Source organism: Lissotriton vulgaris, chromosome 3_2 (assembly GCF_964263255.1).
Source record: "Lissotriton vulgaris chromosome 3_2, aLisVul1.2, whole genome shotgun sequence".
Classification (NCBI taxonomy): Eukaryota; Metazoa; Chordata; class Amphibia; order Caudata; family Salamandridae; genus Lissotriton; species Lissotriton vulgaris.
Window position 1 is genome coordinate 219,823,029 of NC_141690.1, and position 16,496 is coordinate 219,839,524.

The 16,496-nt window shown below is 47.8% G+C and overlaps 1 protein-coding gene across 1 annotated transcript in view; it reads left to right on the forward strand.

The window, feature by feature from the left end:
* Positions 1 to 3,715: 3,715 nt before the first annotated feature.
* LOC147725552 (uncharacterized) overlaps positions 3,716 to 16,496 on the forward strand; it is a 124,687-nt gene continuing 111,906 nt past the window's right edge. The window contains exon 1 of the mRNA XM_086964242.1: positions 3,716 to 3,890. The gene's annotated coding sequence lies outside the window, so the exon portion shown is untranslated. The remainder of the gene's footprint in view (positions 3,891 to 16,496) is intronic.

Genomic DNA, 16,496 nt, shown 5'->3' on the forward strand with positions numbered 1-16,496 from the left:
TCTGAACTGGGGTGGTGTGAAGTGCAAAAGAACAATGGATTTAGGCCCAGATCTCTGTACAGGGGTGAATGTATGACATTGTTCTGCATTCTGTACATCAACTGTGGTTTTTGCATTTGTCACCCCCAGTGGGATGGGTATACTCTGACATGAGTCCCATGCACTCCACACCACTGGATTCAAGCAAGCCGGGCTGAAGACGGCTGAAATGCCAGAAACTGGTCCTCGAAAGCTTGTTTCCGGTCCAGGGAAGGCATGGCTTGGCAGTTCGGGCTGGACTGTTCCCATGAGGCACAGGGTCAGACTGATTTACATATGGCCATGTCTGAACTGGGGTGGTGTGGAGTGCAAAAGAACCATGGATTTAGGCCCAGATCTCTGTACTGGGGTGAATGTATGACCTTGTTCTGCATTCTGTCCATCAACTGTTGTTTTTGGTATTGTCCTAGCAGCAGTTTGCTGATGGAGTGAGTCCCTGATGAAGTGGAGACTGGCAAAGAGCCACTGATTTATGTGTACATACACATATGTGTAGTGTTTGCTTCTAACATATATGTAGGTAATGTGTTATGCCCCTTTTCATATTGCATAGAACACAAACAACACACATACACTATTGAATGCACACTCACATGCACCACAAGCACAACGCCCACAACCACCACAACAACATAATTTTTTTTTAAGTGTACATACAGGTGTGTTCATTTTACCTTGATGAGTTGTCAAATGAACACTAATGTATTACACATAAAAAAATGCATGTAAAAGCAATTTAAAAATCCACGAGACTAAAGCAATTGTCAACACACTATTCATTTTAAGACAATTGTAAAAAAAAGCTTACCGTAGATCAGAGCAACAATGGAGTTGGTTAGCGCTGTTGTTATGTGGTAGCAGCAAAGGGAGGACCTGGGCAATGGGGTTCAAGATGGAAACAGAAGTGGGAAACAGAAAAAAGGTACGCTTTTACATCATTTCCTTCGATTACACCAACTCAAAGTAGGGGGTACCCCTACCTCAGTTTCCTTGACAGAAAGGCCCATGGTGATTGACCCTGCGGCCACTTCTACCTATGACGCTGCCGACGTGGGTGTAAATTCTGGCAAAGTCGGCGGTCTTTCATCCAGGGGCCCGCTAACATCTAAATAGAGCAGGCGGAAGCTGAAACCGTCAAAAAAGTGACAGCAGGAACAGATCTTCCAAGATCTAAATCAAACCCATAATTATGGAGAGTCTGCTTCTTCTTCCCACTTTTAACAAAAATTGCAAGTGCGTTTTCTTTTTTAAAGAAAAGTCTTCAGGATCATTGATTTCCCCAAAATTAATTACTCTGAATCATCCTCAAATAAAAATTCCTTCCCAGTAAAAGTAAAAAATACCTTCTCAGTAAAAGGCAAAAGATTCCTTTCCTCCCCTCTTTATAGTTAAATTCAAAGACGATTAAGATACACAACCTCAGGTTAACAATAAGCAACAAGACAGTAAAACAGATCTCGTTCAGTCTAATTGCAGACGCGCAACTGAAGCCCCTAAATAATGGAGCGGTGGGCGGCACATGAAAGGCTAGACCACTGGAGGCCTCCTACTTCCAAGATGGTGGGAATCCTAAAAGAACCAAAAAACTAGAGGTAGAAAGCAGACTTAATCACTAAAAGTCCAATTCTCCATCCCACTTTTAACAAAAAAAATGGTGTTTGTTGAAACTACTGAAAGTAAATATGGCTTATAGATAGATGACTGTTCACTTTACTTTCCTACCGCTGCCTTTATGGCCCTTAAGAAAAGGGGTAACAATTGCAGGTTCAGGTGTACCAAAGGGCTATCCAAAGAGCAAGTTTTGTGCTACCCCTCTTTAATTTCCATACATATCTACTGAGGTTCCTTGTGGCACTGTTAAGCGGCTTAATGCAACAAATCATCCATTCATGCTGTAGCCCTTATATCATGTCTTATTATTCATTTTAAGTAGGCGTGGGCAAAATTTAAACTACGTTTGCATATTTTGCGTAAATTTGGAAACTTTGTACTGTGCTTCTTACACAAAATTCTCAAAATTATGCCATTATTCCACATCACATATAAACATGGCAGAATTATAGAGCAAGGGCGTTGGAATCCGAGGGTTGTTTGCGACAGTTCCATTTTGTTTGCATTTTTTATAGCTTGAATGTATCTTTGCATCAAAAAGTTATGCGAGGACACATTTTGGACAAAAACAGTGCAAAATTGTGGTTTTGCAGTCACAGAATTTTTGGAAAATGTCATGCAATGATGCCAAAACAAACTACACGGATTTCACACACACCTAATTTGCAGGGTCTTATCTAGATTTTGGCAGGTAGAATACTCCATGACAAACATGATCAATGACCTCTCAGCCGCATTACAAATGCATTTTAGCACAACTGCAATAGGCTATAAAGCACCTGTAACAGGGCCGGCCCTAGGCATGTGCAAACTGTGCACCTGCACAGGGCCGCCAAACGCCAGGGGCCGCCACGACGAGGATCGGATCGGAAGGATCACTGGAGTGGCGGCCCCCTGGCAGGGATTAGGAATATAGTGACAGGAGGCTTTTTGAAATATGTGGTCTGCAGGGGCGTAACACCCCCCCCCCCCCCCGCAACACCCGCATTGCGGGGGGGCCACGCTCCAGGAGGGGGCCCCGCCGGGGCCCCTCATTGCATGCATTGATTGACTGAGACTGAGGAGTAGATTTAAAAATATGGACGGACCGTCCCGGCCGGAGCCCCATGAGGGGCGAGGCTGGCAGCGGTGCGGGCCCCGGCTGGGGCCCATGTGAGGCAGCTGGCTGGCAGTGTGGCAGCATAATGGCCCCGGGCAGGCCGGGGGCACGGGGCCCCAGGCGGGTCCCCACTGGTGAGGCTGGCTGGCACTGCAGAATGGTGCGGGTGCGGGCCCCCGGCCGGCCCGGGTCCCGTGTGTGGCTGGCAGCAGCAGGCTGGCTGACTGAGCAGCAGACTCAGTCAGCAGAGTGAGTTGTGAGCACGTCGGGCCGGGGCCCGGCGTGAGGCTGGCAGCACAGTGAGAGTAGAGACTGAGTAAGTTGATGAGCAGTGCATGCTGGTGCATGCGTCGCGCGCCAAGTCCGTCCGGGCCGGGGCCCCGGCCCAGTCCTGGGCCCCGTGATGAGCACTGCAGCAGGATGGTGCGCGGGGCCCCGGCCGGCCCGGGGCCCGCCCGCGTGTGACTGTGTGTGACTGGCTGGCAGAGCGGCTACACTTGCTGACTCTGAGCATTTGAGGTCGAGCCTAGGAGCAGTGACACGATAGTGCGGGGCCCGGCCGGGCGGGCCGGAGTGTGACTGGATTGCCATCAGGACTGGATGCCATGCCAAATTGCCAATCATCATGCCACCATTAGCCAATGATGAATGAATGATTGCAGGAATGGACGGTGTGGGCCTGCCTCTGTGAGTGACTCAGTTGAGTAGTTTTAAATTGGTGGTGGGGATATTCACTCTTTACTCCTCTGACTCAGTGAGTCTCTGGTGACTTTCACTTTCTCTTCCGCGGCCTGCCTTCCGGGACACGTATGCGCGCCGCGGGGGCACTGGGGGGGAAAGCGCGGGGGGGGGGGGGGGGGGGGGGGGGCTGGCTGCTGTTGACTTGACTCACTGACCAATGGCCTCATAACATTTGTCAGGGGGCAGGGACAACACATGCGCATTGCGCAATGAGGTCATGACGACACACGCAAATAAGCGTGTTTACCGTTAGTTAAGTGTGTAAGGTGTGGCAGCGGAGCAGAAGACAAAGGAAAGGATTCGAAGCCTGAACTTAAGCCCCCCACGGCAGCCCACCTGACCACACTGACCCTGGTTGACGGACGCTCGTCGCTCAGGACTGAGGAGGACTCATCATCAGGTACACTGACACACTCTCTCCGAGTTTATCTGAACCGGGCAGCCACTAGTAGTACCGGTCCGGCCAATTTAAAGCACTTCCCCTAAGCCTAATGCTCTCAAAATTTGTCCGAAGACGCACGCAGAGTACCTCTGTGGTAATACCCAAGCCCTTCCACTGTGGTAGTGCAAACATGTGGTCTCAACAGAACCCTACATCATGCCCTCAATACATGGCCGGCCGAGACGTGTGTGTCCCTGTGTGGCAAGCCATGAGCCCTTCCTTTGTGGCAGTGCAAAGCAAACCTCTGTGGTCTGAACAAGCCCCTTAACGCACCCGAGTATATGTCCAAAGAAGACGCACGCAAAAGTCCCTGCCTTTTAATGTGAGGCGGCACGGCATGTAAGTAATCCCTTGCCCTTATGTTATCAGAATAGTTGAACACTCCCGCACTGCTCACGCCTTGCAATCCACGTGTCCGGTGTCATGCATGCCCCAAGCAAGTAAGCAACCCTGTGGGCAGGGCAGCAAATGGCTGAAAAGTGAAAAGGCAGGCAGTTGAAGCGGGAAGGTGAGAGTGCTCACATATAATACCGTATTTGCTGCCCATTCAGCTGGCTTGGCACTGTCCCTTTAAGAAATATTGCAAATCAGCTGAAAAACGCACGTTCTCTGCCTTAAAGCAGAAAGATGCCATTGCCTTTGCTCTCTGCTTCAAAAGAAGGAAGTGCAGCCGAGCTCCCGTGTACAGAAGTGAAGGCGCTCGGAGCCTGAGTGCACATGCCTGCGTGCCGCGCACTGCTGAACACAGCCCTCCTGCACCTGTCCTGCCAGTGCCAGCGCCAGAGCGCCTCCAAACCCGAGTGACTCTGTCTCACAGTCCACATAATGGATAAATACCACACACCACGTATTACAACTCTCAGGGGAGGGGGGGTCCCTTCCCACGTCCTGTGCACCCGACCCACTGGCTTGCTGTGCTGCAAATAAGTGAAACAGCAGGGGCTGGTGGCGGGTAGTGAGTGAATTATGATTGTAAAACACATTAACAGTGCATTTCAAGTTTAAACCTAATGACATTTCCAAAGCAGAGCTGGTTGTCTCGTTTGCACACCCAGGAGGAGGTCATTTATGAGCAGGGTATGACAGCTATGATGTATGCCAGCCCATTCCGCCCATTCCAAGGCCGAGAATTCAAATATCTTTCCTCATGTCCGTCTCTCCAGCAGTGTAATGTACTACCCTTGTATGTCGGGGTGAGTGCGTTTGGACAGGAGGTGTCGCTGCCATCTAAGAATCATATGTAATGGAAATTAAGAGAAAGTGAATAATGCTAAAATATCTAATTACTTGGCTTAACTAGTGTCACCTTCCTGAGCTCCGCCCCGTCCGGACCCTCTCTTCTTCCGGGGCCCCCACCTACGCTCCCTGCACAGGGCCACCATGAGCCTAGAGCCGGCCCTGCCTGTAATATGGTGAATAAAATATTTTCCAAGTTTTGGTGGAGTATCCCGTCTGCCAATTTCTAAATAAGGTCCAAATTCTTTTTTGTTGGCCACATTAAGCCTTTTTTGTGCTGTTGGGCTAACTCATGTGTAATATTGATAATCCCATTGCGTAATAGCTATAATAAAAGCAATATGTTGTAAAACTTACAATAAATGAAATGAATATTAGGAACACAGATTTAATATGGATTTGATATTGTTTTTCTTCAGGGCAGGACTCCATTTTGGAATTAGAGTGGTAACCATAAAAAAAATTGAATTTAAAACTTCATAGAGTTCTTAGATTCTTCCATGAAAAACAAATAATTGCCAAGTTTTTGCCCGCTGATTCTTTTAATTCATTTTCATATTTTTCTCCAGTAGAAATCTAATGCGCAGCTGTGTTTGTTTCTCCTTGAAAAATAGTATGTTTTTTATAACTCACTTCTTAAAAATACTGCTTTGACTTAACTGATCTCAGGAAGTCCGAACAGGCAATGTGGAATGCCATGAAACCATTTGCTTACATTCTTTTTCCAAGTTTCATTTTACAATTACTTGGATTTAAAATTAATAAACACAGTATCTTTAGTATCCATCAATCCGGCTGACAAGTCATGCAGAATTACTTAACATGGCACAATGCATGTTAATGCGCTGGGGGTGGGGTCTTTTGTATGAGCCCGGTGCATGAACATGAAATGCCTCATATTATGTATTGTCTGTGGCCTGTGGATGCACGCTCCGTGTAGTGCACGTCATTGCGTAAGGATATGATTTATTGGATGTCTGTAATACGGAGACCGTTGATATATTTTCCCTTTAGTAACTTTTCTTGCATTTGTCCACTGAGCTGTCATTGCAATTAAGCTATTAAACTGCGGCCCAGAAGTACTAAAGGATATTGGGATAGCAAACACTGTGATTAAAAAACATGAAATTATTTGCAGCTGGAAAATAGTTTTTTTGTATTGTACAAAACCCCAGTTACGAAAGTTTCTCCAACCCATGACAAATTGCATTTTGGAAGGGGTGTAAACAGGGCGCTCCTTCAGAAATGTGATTCAGAATACAACCAATCAATGGTTTGTGACTTCAGTTCTGGTTGCAAACAATTGTACAGTTATCAACACCTTAAAGGAGGTGGGAATCATGGTGGCAGCCTCAGCGGTAGTTGCAAGGGGTTCAAAGGACCACTGCCCAGTGGCGTCTGGTGTCAGGGCAGAGTGGCAGGGACGGGGGAAGGGAGGCGATAGGCTACGATGAAAATAAATAAATAAGAGCTTATCTTGAGCCAGCCGCATTACGCTCTTCTGCTCCTCTTCAGACAGGCTCCCAGAATCCCCTGCAGCCAATCCTGATGCTGCTTTCATGAAGCATGAGAGCAGCATCAGGACTGGGCTGAGCACCCTCGATTTGCTCTCCCAGTGAGACTGGGAGCCTGTGCCTGCTGTCTCCAACCTGGCAATGCTGCTCGGGTTGGAGACAGTTCAGTGGACATGGCGGTTTGGCTGTCCTGAGATGGCGGGCCAAACCCACATTCGCACGGAAGGCAGTGCATACCACTCTCCCTCAGTGCCTGTCATCCCCCTGCACCCGCCCTCAACACTCAGTTAAAATAAAAATAAAATGACAACAAAACTTGTTTCATTAGCATTTTATTTTTCAAGTTTTTGAGGGTGCTGGCAGGGAGGTACACACTTTCCGCCATAGCGGAGGAGCCGCCGCTGCCACTGCCTGCCTACCCTGATTATTTTCAAACAGAGAAACTTTATTTTTAAGAACTATGAGCTGCTGTAAACAAGAAAAGTTTTCAGTTTGAATATGCAAACAAGGGGATGGTGGTCTGCTGGGCAGCTGGTTCTGCAGCATTTTGCAGGTCCCTGTGTTTGTAGCCAACACTGATGGCTAGATAAAAGGGGGAAGGGGGTATTGCCCTATCAGCATCGGGGAGTCGACAGTAGGGAGAAAATGAACACCAAGCAGCTCCAAAAGAAGTGCTCACTGCATGGTGTTCCACCGTGAAAGTGATTACAAATCTGTTTTGGGGATAAGGGGTCAGGTCGGAGTCTTCCTGTGCATGTGCTGGCCGGGCGAGGACTATTCCTTGCCCTCAAGGCACAAGCAAGGAGAGTGACTTCAGCCTGATGGGAGTGGCAGCACAGATCAGCAGGGCCAGACTGGGAACCAAAACTGGCCCTGGCAAAGTGCTTGCCCCCGTCTCCCGTGGGGGTTTTGGGGTGCCGCTGAGCTCTTTGCCAGGGCCGGTTTTCTGCTGATTTTGTTACAGGGACGATTTTCCAGCTATGCTGCAAAATGCTGCAAAAACAGCCCTGTAATAAAAACGGTCCCCAGGGGCCCAAAACCACCGGCCCCCACCCGTGTGACACACCGGGGGGTTGCCCGGTGCCCGCTACGGCCAGTCTGGCCCTGCAGACCAGCATTGCTTACATTTCAAATGGGGTGCTTGGGAGGGAGGGGTGGGGGAGGGAGCAGACCACAATCCTGATTTTGTGTGTAAAAGGCCACTTTATGAAACAGTTGCACATAACAATTATAAAACCTCGGCCAAACGCCTTACAAAACTAAACCTCACTAATAAAACACGTACTTAATCCCATTTCCCCTCCCCGCCCCTAAAATTTCTCTCAAACCTGCCTCCACACGTACATTACCACATTACAAAATTACAAGCAGTACAAATCAATGCATCAACGTAAAAACCTATAAATCCAAACCATCTGTTACACAACCTCCCCTGCCTGCCCTTTTAGAACTTCCGATCACCCAACCTATGTAAAAACCCCAACCATAAACCTGCCCAAACTATCCCTGTCGATGACCCAACTTCTAAACATGAACAACAAAACTCAGCCAACCCAGGCAAACTGCCAATAACCCCGCACTGCACCTGTTCCAAGAGACAAATACCAGGGAGTAGTGGGGGAGGGAGCAGACCACAAACAAAAAGGCGCTTGATTGAAACAAGTGCACATAACAATTATAAAACCTCGGCCAAATGCCTTACAAAACTAAACCTCACTAATAAAACATTACTTAACCCCATCTCCCCTCCCCGACCCCTAACATTTCTCTCAAACCCGCCCCCACCTGTACATTACCACATTACAAAATTACAAACAGTACAAATCAATGCATCAATGTATAAACCTATACATCCAAACCATATTTTACACAACATCCCCTGCCTGCCCTTTTAGAACTTCCGATCACCCAACCTATGTAAACACCACAACCATAAACCTTCACAAACTATCCCTGTCGATGACTTCTAAAAATGAACAAAAAAACTCAGTCAACCCTGGCAAACTTCCAATAAGCCCTGCAACCCAGTAAGCCGGGGGAGGAGAAAAAACTCCCCCTCCCTTTCTGCCCCCCAAATTGACAGCAAATTTCAGGCCTACATGGAATGCCCCTGCACATTCAAACACCTCGAAAAGACTTCTGTAATCTCTAACAAATAAAGGGCCATACCCATCCTGTATACCTGTGTAAGTGAACCCCATTGCCCCTGAAAAACTCCACAGCCTCAAAACGAATGTCCCGATGCGTCACTCTCCCAAAACCTAAACTCCTACAGAATCTGGAGATCTCTAAGTTCACCTTCTTACGCACCCTGTCAACCGCCATTGGATTCAAAGCTCCCCTCCAGATTCTGCACGGCACAAGTTCTGTCCACAAAACGTGGCAACCAGCCCACTGCTCCTTCAAAAAGTGCCACGTCCCTCTTGTATGCCCTCAACAAAACTACCCCTTTAACTCCACAAAGGTTGTTCTCTTCCAAATGAATTAACAACACAACCGGGCAATGACCTCCCACAATCCACTTGTTCAGAGCAGGTATCAGCTCCCTCCAAAGCATCCCCCCTTTCCCCTTCCACACGATTTTAAACAAACGCTCATTGAAACCCAATATTGCCCCAAAATAACAACGGCACGAGTGTCTCTGTGCCCATTTGATGAACGAGTGCCCAACTATCCAGATGGTCAGTTACGTCGAGCGTGGACCAGCTACTGAACCTGTAACGAAAAACATAATGAGACTCATGACAAAGAGGATGACGCATGCGCCTTCTCCGCATTACTTCTCACGTAGCGCTGGAAGCAATTCGGAGACCAGAGCCCCAGCCGCATAATATCCCCCTAGACCAGCCCCGGTTAGAAGCTTCCGTTGCTGCCCCGATCCTAAAAGAGTGCATCCCATATTGGCCCCATCCAACCCAATACTCCGAAAGGCCCTGCGCATCACCATTCGCAACTGATACTCAGATATCCAGCTCCCATCGGCGTGACAGAACACCTTTTTAACCTCCTACCTTCCAGACAACGCCTTCCAATGGGGAGCCCAATGTAGGGGGCATGTCACCACGGGAGAAGCTGCCTCCAGCCAAACACCTTTCCCTAAGCCTCGCTGGTCCGTTTTTAAGGTGACCAGCCATAAATGCAACCGCCTCTCGGAGAAAAATACTTCCTGCCAAAGAATGCCCCGATTCAATTTAGTGCTTAACAGCTGGGAGACTCTAAAAGCTCCAAAAAACATCCATACCATAAGGGTAGAAAACAACCAAGACTCAAATCCATCCTTACAAACAACTGGTAACACTTCCAACAAACGTGCTAACTTCTGCCATGACAGAGGGCTGCATGACAAACGCTCCCCACCCGCTCCTTAGCCCAACCTTCCAAAATTCTCCTCCTTACTTCGCCCGCGGAAGGGGAATAACCCCACAGGAGTTTCCCCATGAAAGAAATGTCTGCCAATTTCCCTGCAATGGTGACCTTAGAAAGACCCCTCTCAATGAGGTCTAAAAGAAACTGGATCACATCTTCCGACCACCTCCATCCTTCCTCCCGCCTGCAGGTCCCTGATGCTAAGAAATCCTAAAAGCACTGACAGCCCCTGCTTGTTACCACTGGACCATCTATTCTGACTGGACCATCTGTTCTGCCTTGCCCTGCCAGTATATGCTAAAACGAACACTGCCTGCCGCATCTGAAATTTTTTTAACATCCCATTGAAAATCCACGTCCTTATTCAACGGGACTCCCTTAAAAGAGTGCAGAAAAACTGCCCACATGCGCAAGTCCTCTTTTACCCCAGACAACAGGCGGACATGGTGGTGAGGCAGATGATAACCTGCCAATGCTCTCCCCAATCTCCTGCAAAAGGTCCTACCCGCCCTGACTACCCTGCAGGCAAAATTAAGGTGGCCAAGCAAGACCTGTATGTCTTTCACCGTACTTTCTGTTTTCATAGCATTCCATCCAGTAATTGTAACATTTCACTTTTTGTTATCCTCTGGCAAGCGAGCCTACAGTTCAATTCCCAGAAAAGACATGGTCATGCATGCACCCATTGTCTGCAATGGCACACCCAAATCCTCCATAAGCTCATGAACATGTCCAGGGGTACCTGGCACTCCGTGGAGACCGGGAATCGACAAAAAAGAAGTCATCCAAATAATGTGTCACCAACTCATGACCAGTGTGATGCGTGAAATACCATTGCAAAAATGTGCTAAAACACTCAAACAGGGCACAAGACATTGAGCAACCCATCAGTAATGCTTTGTCCACGTATCATTCTCCTTCAAAATGGATCCCCATTCCAATCATCTGGATGGACTGGAAGCAACCGAAATGCAGATTTTATATCACATTTTACCATCTCTGCGGTTGCCGCCGCGGTCACCACTAGTGACATTGCAACGGCAACTGAGGCATAGGAAACAGAGGCCGCCTCCTCAAATCATTAACTGAAGACCCCTCTGGCCATGACAAGTGCTGTATCAAACGGTACTGGCCCACCTCCTTTTTTGGGCACCACTCCGATCGGAGAAATAATAAAATCCTCCAATGGCCAGTCATCAAAAGGACCCGCCAATCTCCCTTCTCTCAACCCCTTGTCCAGTTTTTCTTGCACAACTGCCTTAAGTTCTGCCGCTAATTTTAAATTGTGCGCCCACCGCCTCTTCCATGACCCGCTGTATCCCAAACAAAACCCCTCCCTAAAACCCATCAAAAAGCAACTGTCTTGCCCCTACATCTCCATACTCCCTCAAACCTTCAGCCAGTGCCACTAGCCTAACTGGCGTTGGAGCCTTTGTGCCCAGCCCCTTGAGCTCCTTTCCCTCCCCTACCATTCTGGGATTGTGAAGAGCGCCCCGGGTTGGTAGCACCTGTCTTTTGCCACTGCTGGCCTCCCTGCTGCTTAACTCCCCAACATTTGACCAAGGGGTGTTTCTTTCTGCACTGAGAACACTCTGTCGGGACCTACAGTATTCCCTTGTGCACAGGCCTTTGTTAAAATCCGAGCACGCCCTGGTCCCAGATTGCTGTTGTGCTCCCCACCCCTCCCTGGTCGGCTTCCCCTGAAAGGGCTGGTATACTAATGGCAACCCACTAGCCGTGAATATGGTCTTACTCCCATCGTGTACTGCCACAAGTCCGTGTCTAACTCACTCCACTTCGCCTCCGGGTCCCAAGCCATACAGGCCCGGAATTCCTCATCGTACTGTGCCCACGCGTAACCACTACCAGTGATCTGAGCCTTCCTAATAACATACATATATTTGAAAATGGCAACGCAGCGCTCAGGAAACTTTTCGCAATACACTCTGGCATAAATTAAAATTGCAGCCGTCCAATTTTCAATTGTCAAGGGCACCTTAGGCCGCTTAGCTAAATCATACTCCTCCTCTTTAGAACCTTCCTTCGACCGCACCTCCCTGTGAAGAAGCTTCAGTATTTCAACATATTCCTCCTTCCATATGCGTTCTTTGGTAGCTAACATCAAATGAGCACCCAGGGGCTTCGTCACACCCATATAAGGCAGTTTTTTAATCTTCAACTCTTTACTGTAAAGGCTCTTTAACTGCTTCAAGTGCCTTGGTATTTGTCCCACTCTCCACCTAAGTGTCCTGTGGTCCCTCCACGTCCCTTGTTCCTACCCCTTGACCCTTAACGTATTTACCTTTGTGAAGCTTCCCTTCCAACACTCCCCCTTTTCCTTCACCCCCCATCCTCACAGACACCATTTTTGGTTTGGCCTGTGGTTCACAAATCTCACCTGGCACTAATAAAGCTGCCCGGCCGGGTGCCACTTGCTCCACGCTGTCTACCATCTGAAGATCCCTCACTGAGGGGCCGCGCTCTCTTCTGGGTCCAGACGCCACTACCCTCCTGGGCTGCACCACTACTGGTGCCTGTAAAAAAGTAGGAGACACATAAGAAGGCCCCCCCATCCTCGTTGTCCCTCAGCTCCCCTTCCTCTGGCTATCTTCATCATAGCCAAGCACAACTGGCTCCTCCATTTGCCATGTATCCGAAACCATTCCAACATCACAGGCCTTACCCGACCCTACATTGACCACATCTGCCCTACTGGCCACTGAATGCACTCCTGAGGGGGGGAGCGAGCCGACTCTACTCGCCGATACTCATGCAAGCGTTGACTACCCTGAAAAATTCCGTCCGTTGGCTTTGCTGACCAATGTATCCTGCTTGTCATTGGGGCCCGCGAGGTCGCACCTGACCTTCGTATGCTGGCCACGCCGAGATCCCCCGCCAGTACGGAATGTGCCGCGCAAGGCTCCACCCTCCCTTCTTCTCGGCATTTATGCTTGGGATCCCTTTGGGCTATAAACAAGCCCAAAACAAAATGTCCAGCCCGTAGCCTGCTAACCCCTCCCCCTGCCCCTACCAAACTGCCCGATGGGGGACCTTACTGCAGTCGGCTGCCCCCCCCCCAAGCTCCCCTTATGCTGTGGCCCGGGCGGGGTCAGCAGAGCACCATTCAGGTAAAGGAATAATGTAATGTGTCTTGTAAAGTGCACTGCTGCCCTGAGGCATAGTGGCACTGTAGACCGCTGGGGAACCTGTCCTGGCTAGCCCTGTGAGATGGTCCCTACTGGGTATCTCCAAGGTGATACCAGGCATCCCCGACAAATGTGGGGGGCCGTTGTAGAGATGAGGCAAGCTAATGCCCATAGTTGCTGAGTGTGATCCCTGGTTAGAGTAGGCACCGAGGCGAGAATTATTGAGTCCGCTGACTCTGGTCCACAACCCTGCCGCGCCGGGAATTGAACCCTGGTCCCAGGCCCTTCTCTCCTTCCGGGTCTGCCGCCTCTAACCAGTGAGCCACACCACTCCACAGTGGGGCAGGGCCGGCCAATAGCAACACTTTGCAGTGGGTGGTAACAATTGCAGCACTCCTTTTGCCTCGGCATTATTAGGCTTCCTGATTGGATAATGCAAGCTGGGGAAGTGGCCTATGGATGAGTTCGGCAGCTCCTATTCTCGAGATAAGCAGCACGCAGCAGGCGTGCTGTGGTGCACGTGCTGGCTCTTTATAGCTCAGGACAGGCACCATTGAGCTGATCCTAAAGTAACACTACAAGCACCAGCTTTTGGAAAAAGAAAGTCGCCTGCAGCCGCGGTAACAAACGCTCACAGCAGGTTTGTTTTTTTATATTCAGGAGAGCTGATTTGAGACTAAGCGCTGGTATTAATTATAACAAACGACCTGAGCCTGCCTGGCATATTTGCAGATACCGCCTATGAAACAGACACCTGAGAACTGCCTGCTAAATCAACGTGTAGACTGTTTTCACCACTTTCTTTGTAAAAGATGGATATTGCATTGGGCACAGATTTAGAACTGGACATAATGCTGCGAGAGGCTGTGTACGCAACACCAGCACTGAGGTGGGTAGAGCTGTCCTCCGTTCAGGATTTCTTTCTTCACCTAATATGCAACTGCAAAGTGTCAGGAAAAAAAGTGCCACGATGTGGAAGGGAACAAGTTAATTGTGAAACGCTGCAGCGGGGGTCAGAAAAAAGTGGTCATTTTTGCAAACAGAAGCTTGGACACGACCTTTTAGTCTTATTTTATAGGGTTGTGTGCATTTTTCAATATAAATGTGTGACAATTTATTTTTTCTTTATGTGTTTATGGTTTGAAATGCACTGTTGCTTTTTATAATGGCACCGTTGATTGTGCTGCTTTGCTGTGGTGTGACACAATTGATTCATACTAGTGTCCATAGTCATTTCATTTGGCATGATAATCTGGTTACAAAATTAAAGTCCAACATCCTGCATGTAAAGTTATTGTCTGCCAAACATTGATCAATCATTTGGAATAATACTGGTAGTGCCGTAAAAGAACTATAAAGAAAAAGAAGCAACATTGAACTACTGAATATTGACCCCTGGAATTTCGTGGTTCCAGGATATTATGGCAGAATATGGAAGGACACAATATTGAAAGGTAAGTGCATATAGGGAAGTATAGATTTACTATTCCCAGCTCCACATCAATGTACCTTGAAGATATATTACAGAGTGGGTGCATATATGTGGAGCTACGGATAGGTAATTGTACCTGTTGATATTTTTTATCGATATTTTGTCCTCAATATTGTGACCCAGTGACAATCCGGGGTCGCTATTCAGGGTGCACACCAAATGTTACCTTGCTGTTGGTAAAGCCCTTCAGCATACATTTGCAAGCCTGATGAATGCATATATAATGTATTTTCTTATTTTGGTTCACTGTCAGAAGCAGTTGGTCACTGCTACCTAGAGGCCATGAGCTAGCCTTTTCTGTTGATTGAAAAATGCCTTCTTCGTCAGTCGCAAGTGAGTCACTCACAAGCTCCCACCTGAGCTGAAACAGTCTTGTACGAGGCCCCTACCAGTGTATAGCATGATTTCAGTCGTCAAATTGGTATGCAAAGAATTTGCTAGTAATAGGATAGACAGGGCCCTATGCATGCAAAATGCTAAATGTATTCCATCGTTTATCTTTATATGCTGCTTAACATAACACTTACAATTTGCCTTCACTACTACTGAATTATGCTGTTGTGTTTGAGCTCATGTAGCTCATATAAGCATTCATTTGCCTACCTGGTGAATGTGGTACAAAAGGGGGTGGTAATGGACGGAGCATCTGAACCAATCAAACACTCACACCCAGTCATAAGATCTGGGTTTAATCCATCACCGTTCTTTAGCCCACTCTGCCACCCCAGTTCAGACATGGCCATATGCAAATCAGTCTGACCCTGTGCCTCATGGGAACAGTCCAGCCTGAACTGCCAATATGGTGAATGTGGACACCATTTCTTCAGCCAGACGCCAGGCACCCTGTTGGGTCACTTGGTGTCACTCGCTTTGCTCTCTCGGTGGAAGTCACAAATTGCTTTTACACCCCTGGTCATTCACACTGGATTTCAAACGTGCGACCTTTATACTTCATATTGATTAGGCAAGTCATTCTACCACCCCCTAAATTGATCTAATGGTATACTAGGTCTAGCAAAAAAAAAGTTGATGCACAGTTTGGAACCTGTAAATTAGTACATTGAGCCTGTTATCTTCTGTCTTGTGCGCAACCTGGACTCTTGCTTCTATTTCTGGGTAGCTTTTGCTGAAGTTCATGGCATTTACATTAGAGTACGCTATACCTCCCTATTGTTTGTAAGTGATCAGCATAAAATGACTGGAAACTGTATGAAAGAGGTTACCGGACATTTTTTTTCCAATCTGCACCATTACGAGACATCTCTGGTATTCCTATGAAATGCACAATGCCATGAGATGACGTTTTAATATATTGCTGGCAGCCCTCGGCTGCCTGAGTTAATGTACGCTAGTGACCGACAAAAGCAGCGTTTCCACCAATTAGTCCTTGAAACACTGGCCCAGCTCCTAAATACAGGAGTGATAGTATTATCAAAGGAGTCAGTAGCCCCAGGTTCCCAACTGTATTGTAAATTATGGGACTGATTTAAAGTTTGGAAGTCATAGTACAATCTATCAGGGTAGAGGATGACATTACCTTAGGGTCCATGTGTCGCTAAATGAAGTGGGAAGATGAAGGATTTGCACTTGCAATAAGGTGGGCAGGATATCTGCACAATTGTGACAGAGTACCTGCCTCCTAAACTTTAAGTTGGGCCCCCATTTTTTTTAAGTTTCTCCACCAATAAGTCAGAAATTGAGGAACCTCACGAGTAGAAAGATAACTTCTTTATTCACAAAATATTTCTCATAAAAATCATTGGGTTTTTAGATTGTCTAAAAACATAGGGGCATATTATCAAGGGGGTTT